We start from the raw sequence: 16,808 nt of genomic DNA, 5'->3' as shown, positions 1-16,808 counted from the left end.
GTCCAATGGATGTACTCTACTCCCAAAGACCTTTTATTTGAGACCCATCTTATCACCATTTAAGAAACTATCCGCCTGGAGGATTTTCGATGAGTACTTTAATCCCAAAGATCTGTAATTTAAAGCCCATATTATCCCGATCGTCCCACTTATCTGTCGTGGAGTTGGGTTTGTGTGTTGGGACGGTTCTACAGACACTTTACCCAAAATTTGCCAACCTAGACGCTCATATGCTCCCCATTGTTTGTCATTCAATTTTTCTATATTTTATCCGCAATATGAGCTTCCAACATGCCGATTACTGGCTTAGGTGTACGAGTATGTCCATAGTAGCATGGGGTGGATCATTATACGCCCACTCTTTTTAGCGCAACCCCTTTATTACATTTTGTCAACAAAAGCTTTAAAAATTTTTAAATTCAACTTTAAAGAAAAAAGCATGACTGCCATCAAAGGACATTCTCTGCCATCCTCAGCTATTGTGTCACGAAGTTTCGCCAAAGAGAAAGTCATGCGAAATCTTTCATTACCCATTTATGCAAAAATCTCTACGCCCTAACCAAAACTCAATGTTTAGGCCCATCATGACTGTTGTCTTTTTGATTTTATTTAATAAAATTCAAAGCATACTTTTAGTAGCAAATTTAATGGCCATAATAAAGCATACTTTTTAGCAGCAACGAGGGATCAGCCTCTTAGGTGTAGAACATTGTAGCCAGCTTTTAGAGGCAAATGTTTGCAGATTACGACAATCAATATTATTGCAAGAGTGTTGGCAGAGGGCAGGGGCAGGGAGAGAGCAAGCGTTATGCTAAGCCAAAGACAGCCTGAGGCAGTTTCAGCAAATGTCGCCGGCCTGTTATTGTTACGCTTTCCATGTGACTGGCATTTGAGTGATTAATTGATGGAATTTGATGGTTTCGCTTAAAGCAATTTCGCTGGTAACACATTGCCATGATAGACATCAACTTTTAAATGCTGAGAGCTAAAGCGCCATTGTTAGTTTACAATGCCTCTGCTTCCTATGTGGAGGATGGACAAAGAGTAAACGAAATAGGGGCAGAGAGGTAAATGAAGAAACATTAAAAACTGAAATTTCCTTTATTGGCATGTTAATAGCCAAGTTAACAGCTGACTGCAAAAAGAAGGAACTTTCATCACATATAGCTACCATACCACCAACAACATGACCAGCAAAAATCTATGTCAGTCAAGTATGATATGGAAAATATTAGAGCAGACATTGAGGCGCCCCTAGCAGGCATGTCATGTGTTCTAAAAGCCCCAAAGCAAAAGAGAGCAAGAAAAAATGCCACACAAAATATCCGACCAGCAAAGGCATTCTACTCAGACTTGCCCAGACATTTCTAAGAGGATTAAATAAAAGTGTGTTAAACATGCTTACCAACCATAAAGCAAACGTTGAACACGAAATTTAAATTAAAATAAATTTCCGCTAAGCATGTAAACACTTTTGCCTTAGTTCTCCAGCGGCGACTGGCTGCGTAAAGACTACTTTAAGGGGCGCGCTAAAAGCGACAGCAAACACTTGAGCATTTTTTCCTCTCAAAGATATTTATACGATTTGCGTGAGCTCCGAAAATGGTGTATATGGTTGCACATCAACGCTTTCGATGCTTATCGATGGCGATAAGGCAAGAGGTGGCATGCGGGTGTAGATATGCTAAACTTTGTCTGGCCCTTACTTATATGCTGAAAACCTCCAAGACTAAGCAAAAGCCCAAAAGTATGCCATTATATTTTATGTTAACTTATGATGGGGCAGGCTTTCGTGTTAAAGGTTATGGGCACAATTTATCACAAACATATCTTGGTATTCGAAGAAAAGAAAATAAAATGATGATTGATTATTGAGCGAATATTTCAACCAACTTGAGTTCAATACAAAAACAAGCTAAAATGCTCAGCTTTAGATAAGAAAATATATAAAGACAAATTTGAATGAGTTCAGGTTACACCTATCTTATTTGGGCTCGGGAAATTTACTTGCCTATGCCTACCAGCATGATACTATCTATGCAAATGCCTTAATAGACATTACAACTTTGAAATTCAATTTGTAAAAGTCATTCCACAAAATCAATTGAATTCGTTACAGCCCTCGAAAACGATACACCTCTTCCAATGATTCAACAACAGCAAAATACAAATTCAGCACAACAAAATTTTATTTACCTAAAACACGATATTTTGTTTCCCAACACTTCACCAATTCCGTACTTCATTATCAAGGAAAGTTTCTTTATTCAAATGAACTGGAACATTTGGCTGAATATAGGAGAAGATTCTTTCAATTGTTTCAATTCTCAGAAATTGAAATTGAAGCAATTGTTATTTTTTAACTTTCGTCTTAAAAATCATACTTTATTAAAGAAATATTCAAATTTTTGGAAATTTGTTTGAAAGGAGTTCACAGATAGTTGACATTTTTATGGTTTATTGGTAAAATTTATTTAAAACAAGTAAAAGCGCTGTTTGCATACGAAAAGTTCTTTGAATGGCATATAGCTGTATCAAGCTATGGGTCTTACCATGTCTAAAATTTCAAAACACATAAGTAAGAATTGCGCCCTCTAGTGAGAATTGCGCCCTCTAGAGTCTCAAGAAGTCAAATAGGGAGATATATGGCAAGTTATGCAAATGTAAAATTGCCCGTGAACATTCCAACAAATAGCAGGGGCAAACTTCTCACATATCAATGAATGCTGTCCGATTCAAGTTTAAGCTCAATGATAAGGAACCATCCTTTTTATAGCCAAGTCCGAACTGCGGTGCGACATCTATTTGTGGAGAAGTTTTCACATGGCTGTCATACCATATGGTACAGAACCTCACAAATGTCGCCAGCATTAAGAGGGGAAAACCACCGCTGAAAATTTTTATTATGTTCTCGGCAGGATTCGAACACAGGCGTTCAGCGTCATAGGCGGACATGCTAACCTCTGCGCTGCGGTGGGCTCCGAGTTATACTTGGCACAAATGTTCGAAGTCAAAACAAAACACCACTTGCAAAATTTCAGCAAAATTGGATAAAAATTTAGCCTTCTAGAGGCTCAAAAAGTTAAATCGGGAGATCGGTTTGTATGGAAGCTATATCAGGTAAGATTTGAATTGCTCTTTTAATATACTTAAAAAGTCTTATTTGAGCCCCATATTGCAATGGCCAGCAAATTCGTCCCAGTAGGGGTGTTATGGGGAAGAATGGCCCTATAAACACTTTTGGGTCCCAAAAATTATCAACATCGAGCTGTACTCCCTTTACTCTGACATGTCCGTGCGTCCGTCCGTTGGTCGAAATCACGATAGCGGTCGAACACGTAAAGCTAGCCGCTTGAAATTTTGCCTAGATATTGAATATTGATGTAGGTGGTCGTTGGGGATTGCAAATATCGGTTCAGATTCAGTTATAGCTCCCATATAAACCGATCTCTCGATTTGACTTCTTACGCCTTTACAAGCCGCAATTTTTGTCCGATTTGTCTGAAAGAGAACATGTAGTGTTTTGATATGACTTCCAACAACAGTGCTTAGTACTGTTCAAATCGGTCTATAACCTGATATAGCTCCCATATAAACCAATCTCCCGATTTGACTTCATGAGTCTTTATAATCCGAATTTCTTTTTGATTTGGCTGAAATTTTGCACAGGCTTCTGTTACGGCTTCCAACAACTGTGCCAAGAACGGTCCGAACCGACTTCTAAGGATATATAGCTTCCAGATTTTAGCAGAACCCATGGTGGTGGGTTCCCAAGATTCGGCCAGGCCGAACTTGATATGCTTTCACTTTTTTTAATATACATTTTTTATTTGGTGAGTCAGGTTATTAATTTGTTTGACAAAAGAAAATGACTTTCTTTTCAATTTTCCAACAGTTCCCAGAACTCTACTTTGAATTGAATGGTGTAATTATTAAAACTTTAGCCTAAAAGTATACTATATATTTTTTTATTTTAGTCAAACATATAATCATGCCACAATTGCGATTTTTAAGTTGAAATATCAAACCCAGAAGTAATAAAATCTTATGCCTAAAAGCATGCTTTGGATTTTGTGTCTTATCCTTAATATAAATATTAATTAATAAGTGGAGGCCACCGTGGCGCAGACGATAGCATGTTTTGAGGTACTATGCCATGTAAAACTTCTCTCCAAAGAGGTGTCGCACTGCGGCACGTCGTCCGGACTCGGCTATAAAAAGGAGGCCCATTATCATTGAGCTTAAACTTGAATTGAACTGCACTCATTGATATGTGAGAAGTTTGTCCCTGTTCCTTAGTGGAATGTTCATGGGCAAAATTTGCAACTATGCTACGGTTGAAACTTTTTGAAGTTAAAATATCAAATATTGAAGTAATTAAAACTTAGGCCTAAAAGTATGCTTTCGATTTTGTGCCTTATCCTCAAATTAAATATTAATTGATTAGTAGGCAAAGTATCATGCAAACAAACTGTTTGACATATGGAAATCGGTTTTTATTGAGTTTCTCCACTTTTCACCCCAACGCTCACTTGCTCACTTTGAATTGCATGAAGTAGTCATTATAACTTCAGCCCTTAAGTATACTTCATTTTTTTCTCCTTTTAAGTCAAAAACAAAATCAAACAAACAATCATACACCGATTGGGACTTTTGAGTTGCTTGATTAGTAGGCGTGCTAAGCCATTTATCCCAAAAGTCAATGTCATTTCCCTGACATAAAAAGGCCGGAGAAGGCGAAGAGCAAGTTTTTTTTTCATATCCATTTCTTTAATGCTAAACATTGTTCATTTGATTTTGTTTCAGAGTTTGCCTTGATATTGCTTTCTCTGTGTGTGAATATGAATAAGTGTTGGCATGAGTTTTGAAGTAGTAGGAGTGTTTGTTTTAAGTGTGTACTTCCCTTATTCCACTCAGCCCAAAGGGAGTGGTTTTCTTGGCTGTTCTTATTGTTATTGTTGCCACCAACGGCACATGAACCATGTTTGCTGACAGTCAAGAAACCAATGCCATAAATAAATGCTATGGCATACTTTCCTTCTTTCGATATTTGCCAAGTTTAATGAAGGAACAAGTGTTTATGTTTGGTTTTCGGTTTGTCTTGAAGCCTTAAACTCAAATACAATACAAGGCTACAGCATATGTCAACTGGTGTCGCCTTAAAAATGAAACCAAAGAACACTTTTAAGTAGGGCAAACAATTTATGGTGTCAAAATCATGGTGATTTTCTCAAAACAAACATCAGATGCAAGAGGGGAGATGGGGAAGTTGAAAGAAGAAGCTTTTAAATATTTAAGAAAATAAGAAATTAATTTTTGTGAAATTTAAAGACAAAAGCTAATGCCATAGAAATTGGAAGGGAATACTTGGGTTCTTTATATTTAAAGAATACGATACATAGATGTATATGGCAGCTATGGTTGCCCAAAAAGTAATTGCGGATTTTTTAAAAGAAAGTAAATGCATTTTTAATAAAACTTAGAAAGAACTTTAATCAAATATACTTTTTTTACACTTTTTTTCTAAAGCAAGGTAAAAGTAACAGCTGATAACTGACAGAAGAAAGAATGCAATTACAGAGTCACAAGCTGTGAAAAAATTTGTCAACGCCGACTATATGAAAAATCCGCAATTACTTTTTGGGCAATCCAATACATGTACAACTGAACCGTTTTCTTCCTCCCCCTCACCCTATTTTTCAGAAATGCCAGATCTCGGTATACCCCCACCCTATGGTGAAGGTTATACAAATTTCATATTCAAATTTCGGAAGGGGTACCTAGGGGGGACGTCCCACCCCCAAACCTACCAAATATATATTTAGACCAATCACAACAATATGGGACTCAAATGAAAGGTGTTTACGATTAGAAAACATATCTGATATCTAAATTTTGAACCAAGTGTTTGGGGGACCACCCCAACCCCCTAAATACCCCTAAATCGGACATTTTTACCATCCATGTCAATATGGGACTCAAATGAAAAGTATTTGCGAGTAGAATACGAATCTGACATCCAAATGGGCGACCAATCCCCAAAACATCCCCCAAACAGGACTTCTTTACTGACGATGGCAACATGGGGCTTAAATAAAAGCTATTTGAGTGTAGAATACGAATCTGATATCCAAATGTGGGACCAAGTGTTTGGGGGGCTGCCCGACTTCAAAAATACCTCCCAAAAAGACAAATTTACGACCATAGCAATATGGGGGTCAAATGAAAGGTCTTTGGGAGTAAAGCACGAATCTGATGTCAATATTCGGGAAAAAGTTTCTATGGGGCCACCGCACCCCCATAATATCACCCAAATAGGAAGTATGTGCTGACCATTGCAATATGTGGCTCAAATAAGAGGTATTTTAGAGTAGGACGCGAATCTGATATATATTTTCAAGGCCGAGTCACTAGTGGAGTCACTAGAGTGGCCGCCCTATTCCCAAAACCGGCCATGTTTGCCGACTATGGGAAAATGGGGCTCAAATGAAAGGTATTTGGTAGTAGACCACGAATCTGAACATTCCACTAAGGAACAGGGGCAAACTTCTCACATATCATTAAGTGCATTCCGATTCAAGTTTAACTCAATGATAAGGGGCCTCCTTTTTATAGCCGAGTCCGAACGACGTGCAGCAGTGCGACACCTCTTTGGAGAGAAGTTTTACATGGCATAGTACCTCACAAATGTTGCCAACATTAGGAGACCCACCTCCATAACATCCCCAAATAGGACGTATTTGCTCACCAAGACAATTTGGGTCTTCAAGATAGTGGAGCTCGATACTCATAGTTTGTAGGGCCCTGAGCCCAAACCGAACATATTTGCTGACTTTTGCAATAAGGGATTTAAATGAAAGGTATTTGAGATTAGAAAACGATTTTGATATCCAATTTTGAGACCAATGGCAATTTGGGGTTCAAATAAATGATATTGGGTGGCCCAAAAAGTAATTGCGGATTTTTTAAAAGAAAGTAAATGCATTTTTAATAAAACTTAGAATGAACTTTAATCAAATCTACTTTTTTTACACTTTTTTTCTAAAGCAAGGTAAAAGTAACAGCTGATAACTGACAGAAGAAAGAATGCAATTACAGAGTCACAAGCTGTGAAAAAAATTGTCAACGTCGACCATATGCAAAATCCGCAATTACTTTTTGGGCAACCCAATACATAGATATATGAGAATGAATGGTATTGGGAAATAGAGCACGAAATTGATATACACTTTCGAGACCAATTTGTCTACCCCTATCCCAAAACACCCCACACGACAACAATTATTTACTGACCATCGAAATATGGTGCTCAAATAAAGGTATTTGAAAGTGCAATACGAATCTGATATCCAAATGTGGGACCATGTATTCGGGGCACCGCCCCTTCCAACCAACATATTGTCAAATTTACCAACAATGACAATATGTGATTCAAATGAAAGGTATTTAAGATTAGACAGGGAATTTGATAACCAATTTTGGGGCTATGTGTTGGGTGAACGCCTAATCCCATAAACTACCCTTAAACCAATGCCAATATGGGGTTTAAATAAATGGTATTTGAATGTAGAGCACGATGCTTATATTTTGTTTAGGCCCAAATGTCTGGGGAACTACCTCACCCCCGAAAACACCCCTAAAGCGGGCTTACATATGTACCGATCTAGCAATATGGGGCTCAAATGAAAAGTGTTTGGGGGTAGAGCATGACATTCGTATCCACTTTTGGGAGTCCACACTAAGGGTCCACTCCCTAAACCCACCAACCACAACCTTGGGGGCCTGCCAACTCCCAAAATCCCCATGGGAATATCGGGTTCAAATAAAGTCTTTTAAGAGTGCAGTACATCTAACACCTAACCATAAATGGCCTTAAACGCTTCGAGCGAATTGGTAGACCAATATAGTTAATATGGGATTTAGATAAAGGCATTTATATTGTTAAGCTATAAGTCAAGCGATATACTATCTCTCGTAGCATGGGATTTTACTAAAAGCTCTTTAATTGTCGAAAATAAAATGGTTATTAGATGCGATATGCTATTCATTTGTTTTCTGAATTTTCCAACAGTTTCCCCATCTCTGCTATGAAGTGAATGGTGTAATTACTAAAACTTCAGCCTAAAAGTATGCATTTAACATTTTCTTATAAGTAAAATGGTTATTAGATGCGATATGCTATTAATTTGTTTGACAAAAACGAAATTGTTTTCTGAATTTTCCAACAGTTCCCCCCATCTCTGCTATGAAGTGAATGGAGTAATTACTAAAACGTCAGCCTAAAAGTATGCATTAAAAATTTTCTTATAAGTAAAAAAAAAAAGAAATCAAACAAGCAATCATGCTACGGTCATGAGGAGGCCACCGTAGCGCAGAGGTTAGCATGTCCGCCTATGACGCTGAACGCCTGGGTTCGAATCCTGGCGAGACATCATCACAAAAAATTTCAGCGGTCGTTTCCCATGTAAAACTTCTCTCCAAAGAGGTGTCGCACTGCGGCATGCCGTTCGGACTCGGCTATAAAAAGGAGGCCCCTTATCATTGAGCTTATACTTGAATCGGACTGCACTCAATGATATGTAAGAAGTTGGCCCCTGTTCCTTAGTGGAATGTTCATGGGCAAAATTTGCATTTTTTTTTACATTAAAAATTAAATATTTGGCATCTGACTAGAGATTTCAGTTAATTGCCTTAACCAAATATTTTACATGTTTTCTTATATATATATCTTTGATTAAATAATTCTCAGTATTGTAATTACATTTCGGCTTAAGGGCTTTGGTATTAACTTTCGACTTAAGATTCATCTTCAACTCCTTGCCCCCCCCCCCCACTAAATAAAATGTCTTTATGCTTTTGCTAGCATTCCAAAGATCCAATATCACATTAAACAGTTCAGAGACCTGCAAGACAACGAAAAGCCTCCTTTAGGGAACTAAGCATGACACGTGTTGTAATAAAATACACCGACCATCTATGAGTTTCAACAAATATTTCCATAGCGACTAATCAGGGAGATATCAAGGCATCTAATACTTATTATCTGCTTCATGCAAATCATCAGGGATCTATTTGCTTGAATATTTCGTTTAGTTGAAGATGTAACGCTTTAGTACCATTAAAATGTCTAATGCTATGAAGAACATTTAAATGTGTCCCCTGTAAATAATTTTGAAATTTATGCAAAATTCTATGATTGGCCAAAAGCCAATGGCATTACTTGTTGTATTTAAACTTATTGCATTTAAAAGTCCTTAAAAGCTATGGGTGATTATGTTAAGACGTATGAAATCGAATTAATTTAAAGCGTTAATGTAAAGTTGAGGATGTTCGTAATGAAATCTAGTTTGAAAATATGAAATCTTTAATTTAAAGTAAATTTTTCGCAGAAAAATTAGAGAAATATGTAATGAAACGAAATGTAAAATGCCGCCTTTGTTAAGAGTTCTTCGTCTTTTGGTTTTTAAAAATATTGCATTTACATTTCAAGTTATAGCTTTTTTAATAAAAATATGCAAGAATTAAAAGTAATCATACGTATAGGTGTACCCATAATTTCGGAAATTTTTGTAAATATTTCAATACCCAAAAGCCAATGAATTTGTTTGTTGTTATTCAAAATTAATCCATTATTCCAACATCCACTCGACTGACCCAAATGCTTGCACTCTTTGTTCCGATGATATAATGGCGCAGTGGAAACTATTGCCCACTCCATGGAAAATGCCGCGAAATCCATACTTGGGTACCGGAAGCCTCCTCCAAAAAATCCATGCTACGACCAAGCGGGTCGAGATACTACTGAAGCCAAGAATGCGGCATATAGAGCAACCCTGCAATCAGTAGCAACGCGCCATATGAAGGAGAAGTATCGGGAGAAAAGAAGAGAGGAGAGACGTCTATTCCGCAGAAAGAAAAAGGAAATGGAAAGACGTGAGTGTGAGCGTATTGAGATGTACAGGAGTCAGAATGAAGTCCTGTAATTCTACCAAAGAATTAAACATCAAACCGATTGCTTTGGTGCAGGCACATTCTCCTGCAGAGACAAAGAAGGAAATCTGGTAACTGACAAGGATAACATGCTGAGGATATGGAAAGAACAATTTACCCAACTGCTAGTGTCCGACGTTGGCGGCGAAGAGAATACCGCAGAACCAATCCCTGATGATGGTATAGAATGTTTACCTCCTAGGCAGAATGAGGTCCAGGTAGCAGTGACCCGACTAAAGAACAACAAGGCAGCAGGAGCCGACGAGTTACCCCCTGAACTATTTAAGACCAGAGGCAACACGCTGAAAAGGCGTATGCATCAGCTTATCTGCCCAATCTGGCTAGAAGAAAGCATATCCGATGATTGGAACCACAGCATACTATGTCCTGTACACAAGAAAGGAATCAAAACGGAATGTTCCAACTACAGAGGAATAAGTCTCCTCCCCATCGCACACAAAATACTCTCAAGCGTACTGTGTGAAAGATTAAAACCTAAAGACAATGGGATATTTGGGCCCTATCAATGCGGCATTAGACCTGGTAAATCCACCCTAAACCAGATATTCACACTGCGCCAAATCCTAGAAAAAGCCCGAGAAGGACAAATCAACACCTACCACCTCTTTGTTGACTACAAAGCCGCCTTCGATACTCCTTTACGTTCAAAGGTATTTCAAGCCATGTCTGAGTTTGGTATCCCTTCAAAATTAGTAACACTCTGCAGGATGACACTTGCCGATACGCGTTCCTCAGTAAGAAAAGGAAAGAATCTCTCCGAACCATTTAATACCAAACGAGGTTTCAGACAAGGAAACAGCCTATCGTGTGATCTCTTTAATCTCCTGCTGGAGAAGATTATACGAGAAGCAGATGTGAATAGATATGGCACACTAATCACAAGAGAACACATGCTACTCGCCTATGCCGACGACATCGATATCATAGGTCGGTCACCGGAAGTAGTAACTGCAGCCTTTGAAATAATCGAAAGAGAGTCTGTGAAAATGGGTCTGGCAGTAAATGGAGATAAGACGGAATGGATGGTTTCAACTCCCAAAAAGCCTTGCACCAGCGAGCCGATAAAGAAAATGGAGAAAGTTGGGAACCACAACTTTGAGACAGTGAGTAACTTTATCTACCTCGGCACCGCCGTAACCGAAACGAATGACACCAGTTTTGAGATTAAGCGAAGAATAATACTGGCAAACAGATGCTAGTTTGGACTAAGTAAGCAGTTTAGAAACAAGGCGAAATCTGACGTACATATATTGAGTTGCCCAAAAAGTAATTGCGGATTTTTCATATAGTCGGGGTTGACAAATTTTTTTCACAGCTTGTGACTCTGTAATTGCATTCTTTCTTCTGTCAGTTATCAGATGTTACTTTTAGCTTGCTTTAGAAAAAAAGTGTAAAAAAAGTATATTTGATTAAAGTTCATTCTAAGTTTTATTAAAAATGCATTTACTTTCTTTTAAAAAATCCGCAATTACTTTTTGGCAACCCAATATATGGGAGCTATACCTAATTCTGAACCGATTTCAAGAAAATTTCTCAGATAATGTCACAGTCGTCGAGGAAATCGTTGTACGAAGTTTTGGAAAGATTGGTCTATAAATGCACTTGCAGTGGCTCTAGGAGTACAAATCGGGCGATATATATATATATATATATATGAGAGCTATATCTAAATCTGCGCCGATGTCCATTAAATTCATCAGTATTGTCGAGAGTCAAGAGAAAATCCTTCCTTACAAATTTCAAGAGAATCGGTTAACAAATGAACATTTTATTGCAATATTACTGCAAATCGGACGAACATATATATGGGAGCTATATCCAAATCTGATCCAATTTCTATAAAATTCACTGGTAATGTCGGGAGTCATAAGAAAATCCTTCCTTACAAAAATTTCAAGAGAATCAGTTAACAAACGACCACTTTATTGCGGTATTACTGCAAATCGGACGAACATATATATGACAGCTATATCCAAATCTGAACCGATTTTTTCCAATTTCAGTAGGGTTCGTCTCTAGGTCGAAAAACATGCCCATACGAAATTTGAAGACGATGGGATGAAAATTGTACTTTGTACGCAAATTAACATGGACAGACGGACAGACAGACGGACGGATAGACAGACAGGCGGACATAGCTAAATCGAATCAGAAAGTGATTCTGAGTCGATCGGTATACCTATCAATGGGTCTATCTCTCTTCCTTCTGGGTGTTACAAAACAAATGCACTAAGTTTTTCAGCGGTAGTTTTTCCCTCCTAATGTTGGCAACATTTGTAAGGTAATATGCCATTTAAACTTCTCTCCAAAGAGGTGTCGCACTGCGGCACGCCATTCGGACTCGGCTATAAAATGGAGGCCCCTTATCATTGAGCTTAAACTTGAATCGAACTGCACTCATTGATATGTGAGAAGTTTGCCCCTGTTCCTTAGTGGAATGTTCATGGGCAAAATTTGCATTTGCATTTGGAGGATGCAAATTTGCTTATAAACATTCCACTAAAGAACCGATTCAAGGTTAAGCTCAATGATAAGGGGTCTATTTCTTATTGCCTAGTCCGAAAGGCATACTGCAGTGTGACAACTCTTTGGGTAGAAGTTTTTCTATGGCAAAGTACCTCACAAATATCACCAGCATTAGGAGGGGATAACCACCGCTGGGAATTTTTCCTGATGTTCTCGCCAGATTTAGAACCAATGCGTTCAGTGTCATAGGCGGACATGTCCTGAAGGCTAAAATCTGTTATGCGAATACATATGGAGTTTTCAAGCGACGTAAAGTTATATGGAGTTTCAAAGCGGACTTTTCGAGCGACGTAAAGTTATTACAATTACTCAATAGTTTGCATTTAAAAAAACTCGATAAATGATTACAACTTTGAGTCATATCACATACATCATCTATCTACCCAAGAGAAAGAAAAAATCGTTTACTTTTACTTAAATTTTGTCTGTTACTTGTCTTTCCTTCATTTACATGAGGTTAGTTAAAAAAAAAATACTAACTTTAAATAGTCATATAAAATATCTACTGTATCATTAACCTGAATCTAGGCGAGAAAACACCCCTAACATGTCACACACAAAAATAAGTGTCAACAACGGATACAGTTTTTTCTAATATCCTTAAACAAACAAACAACAGTTTTGTTTGGCTTTTTTACCTCTCTGATATGAGACCGCCTGAAAGTATGCTAAAAAAAAACAAATAAACAAGATACACGCACATATCTACTATACACTCACTAACGTACACTCACCTAAGAAATGCCTGCTAGCCTTAGGGCCAAGTGCAATTTCTTAAGAAATGAATGAACTGTGTGTTAGTTGTTGTTATTATTATTGTTGTTGCTTTTAGGTGTTTTTACTAAGAATGACATCCTTTTGCTTAAACACTACTACACGAGTAGGGAATGCTCAAACGAATGCGTCGCACAACATCCAACCAACCAACCCTCAAGCAAAGAGGGGCTACAAAATGGTGTCAATTGTTTTGTGTGTTGTTTTGCTGTGACACATACATGGAGATACTCTACACTTGTTCAACCCCTATGCAAATGAAAATAGTTGCTCATGTTTTCCAAAGACGCTACAGACAGCAAGAAAATGTATCTAAAATAGACTGTTTATAGTTGTTTTTTTAATGTTTCGAAAAAAGTTACATTCGGAGGGGTGATGTATAGGCCGAACTTGTTATGGCCCTAAAGATATAGGCAAAATTTGATTATAGACTTGATAACAAAGTTCTTAAAAATTTGATTACCAAACAATTTTCTCGGCATAAAACATAAACTATGTGAATTTTTATAGAGGGAAAAATATTTGGTTGCCCAAAAAGTAATTGCGGATTTTTTAAAAGAAAGTAAATGCATTTTTAATACAACTTAGAATGAACTTTAATCAAATATACTTCTTTTACACTTTTTTTCTAAAGCAAGCTAGTAGTAACAGCTGATAACTGACAGAAGAAAGAATGCAATTACAGAGATACAAGCTGTGAAAAAATTTGTCAACGCCGACTATATGAAAAATCCGCAATTACTTTTTAGGCAACCCAATAGCAACCAATCATAAAATCAATTAAAACAAAATAAATAAATAAATAAAATAGCATAAAATAAAACAAAGAAAAGTAAAATAAAACAAAACAAAATAAAATAAAATAAAATAAAATAAAATAAAATAAAATAAAATAAAATAAAATAAAATAAAGTAAAATAAAATAAAATAAAATAAAATAAAATAAAATAAAATAAAATAAAATAAAATAAAATAAAATAAAATAAAATAAAATAAAATAAAATAAAATAAAATAAAATAAAATAAAATAAAATAAAATAAAATAAAATAAAATAAAATAAAATAAAATAAAATAAAATAAAATAAAATATAATAAAATAAAAAAATAAAATAAAAAAATAAAATAAAAAAATAAAAATAAAATGAAATAAAATAAAAAAAATAAAATATAATAAAATAAAATAAAATAAAATGATATAAAAAAAAAATAAAATAAAATAAACGAAAATGAATTAAAATAAAATAAATTGAAATAAATTAAACTAAAATAAAATAAAATAAATTGAAATAAATTAAAATAAAAAGAAATAAACTAAAATATAAAATAAAATAAAATAAAATAAAATAAAATAAAATAAAATAAAATAAAATAAAATAAAATAAAATAAAATAAAATAAAATAAAATAAAATAAAATAAAATAAAATAAAATTAAATTAAATAAAATTAAATAAAATTAAATAAAATTAAATAAAATTAAATAAAATCAAATAAAATGAAATAAAATAAAATAAAATAGGTTAAAATATAATAAAAAAAACAAAACCAAATCACTCAAAAGTTGAGTTACCTTCCAAATCACAAAGTATTTGTTTGTTTGCGTTGCACATCGGGAATGTATTGCCAAGCCTTTCACTTGTCCTAAACTACCCACCTACCACATAGCGTCCATTCATGGCTAAGGCATTTTAAATTTAGAAAGGTATTTTGGTATATTTATGTTATGCCACAATGATGTACTTGACATTTTAAAAACATGTTTGTTTTAATTGAGGCTGCTGCTTTTTTGACACATGACTACTTGTCTCTGTTCTCTGCACTAAAATGCAGCCAAACATGTTCCAAAAAATGCAAAAAAAAAAAACTAAATAAAAATGTTCGCTTGAAATATGAGTATTTTACAAAAGGTTGTTTTTGTTGCCCCAAGCCTTGCACTATTTGCCATGAAGTAATAAACATTTCCAACGTTGTGCTATAAAATATTACACATATTCTAATTGCAACGTGAGGGTGTTGTATACTTAGAGGCATATGGTTGAAATTAAAAAAAAACATTGCATACTTTTGAGGGTCGGCAGTGCAATATAAAAACATTTAGGTTAAGTTAGGTTTAAGTGGAAGTCTGCTATCAGACTCATTTGGACGTTTTTGTCCATTGTGATAACACAGGAACAGAAGAAGGAAGATGCCTTGAGGAAGATGAGAACCTAACGTGGAACTCCTTCTGACTGCTAGTGCGGGACACACACCAGGAGGTGTTTTACAGTCTCTTCTTCTTCGATGTCCTCACTGCTTTTGCAAAAGTCATTGCTTGCAACCTTCAGTCTGTCAGCATGATTTTCGATTGGACAGTGGCCTGTCATGGCGAACACATGACTGAGACGTCTATTCTAACCAATGACAGCAAAGCAGTAGACCTCTTCAAGTCTAGATTAGGCCACATAGTTTTGGAATGCTTGTGATTATCTATCATTTGCTGTGCTTCGGGCCTGGTCCTGAAAACTTAGCTTACATGTTGCTAGACACACAGATTCCAGTATCCCTGAAATGTGTAGGGTCTCCCAAGTGACAACCTCTTCTGGCGCCACATTGTCCGTTGACCACTATGTCTATATCCTTCGTAGTTTCCACTTCCTTTTCTGGTCTAGAAGGGATAGTCGGGCTTCTACTAAATCTTCAATGCTTAACGACGGAGGAAGAAAAACATTTAGACAACTCTTTGCAAGAATACACGCTCTGTGTCTCCCATTCCCAGTACCCTTGAGAAGTTTATGTCCCAGAATTTTAAGTCCTCTCCACACACCCATGGTTCCTGGATAAGAACCACGCCAAATCCCCCTGCCACCAGGAGGATCTTAAGTGCCACCGAAGCGGCCTTACAATGGTGCAGATTTATCTGTAGATGCTGGACCATAGTCAGGATTCAGAACTTCGACCACTGTTGTGTTAGCTTCGCCTTCAGATTCCACCCACCAGGAGTTCATTTTCACAATATTCGTTAGAACTTGTCATCAGTAGCATGGAATTCCTCACTTAAAATTTTCTTTTTCGAGGTCACTTTTTAGTTTTTAGAACGCACAACAAGCCGATTACTGACTTAGGTGTATGTCCATAGCGACATGGGGCGGATTAATATCCGCACCCTCTTTTCAACCTCACCTAACCTACAAAATTTTGGAATCTGCACCAAAATTCTATTTCGGGAACAGATTTCTCACATAGAAATGGTTGGGGATCTCCCAACCGTAAGGGATCTCCTTTTTATAGCCGAGTCTGAACGTTATGCCGCTTTACGATGCCTCTTTGTAGAAAATTTTTAACATACATGATTGAATATCTTAAAAAATTCGCCAGCATTAGTGAGAGAATAACCAGTGTATAGAGATTTTTCTGATGTTCTCTCAGAAAAGGGTGAATAAGCAGTAACCCGCTCAAAGAACAGCAAGGCACCAGGAGCCGATGGTTTACTAGTTGTTCTATTTACGATCCAATACGCTT

The 16,808-nt window shown here is 36.3% G+C and overlaps 1 protein-coding gene across 7 annotated transcripts in view; it reads right to left on the bottom strand.

The window, feature by feature from the left end:
* The window catches only part of LOC106091359 (uncharacterized protein CG43867), an 878,705-nt gene that overhangs the window by 207,857 nt on the left and 654,040 nt on the right, over positions 1-16,808 (bottom strand). The gene's annotated exons all lie outside the window — the stretch shown is intronic.

This window comes from Stomoxys calcitrans, chromosome 4, assembly GCF_963082655.1.
Source record: "Stomoxys calcitrans chromosome 4, idStoCalc2.1, whole genome shotgun sequence".
NCBI lineage: Eukaryota > Metazoa > Arthropoda > Insecta > Diptera > Muscidae > Stomoxys > Stomoxys calcitrans.
Note: the sequence above shows the minus strand (reverse complement) of the source record. Positions and strands in the feature narration are given on the sequence as shown.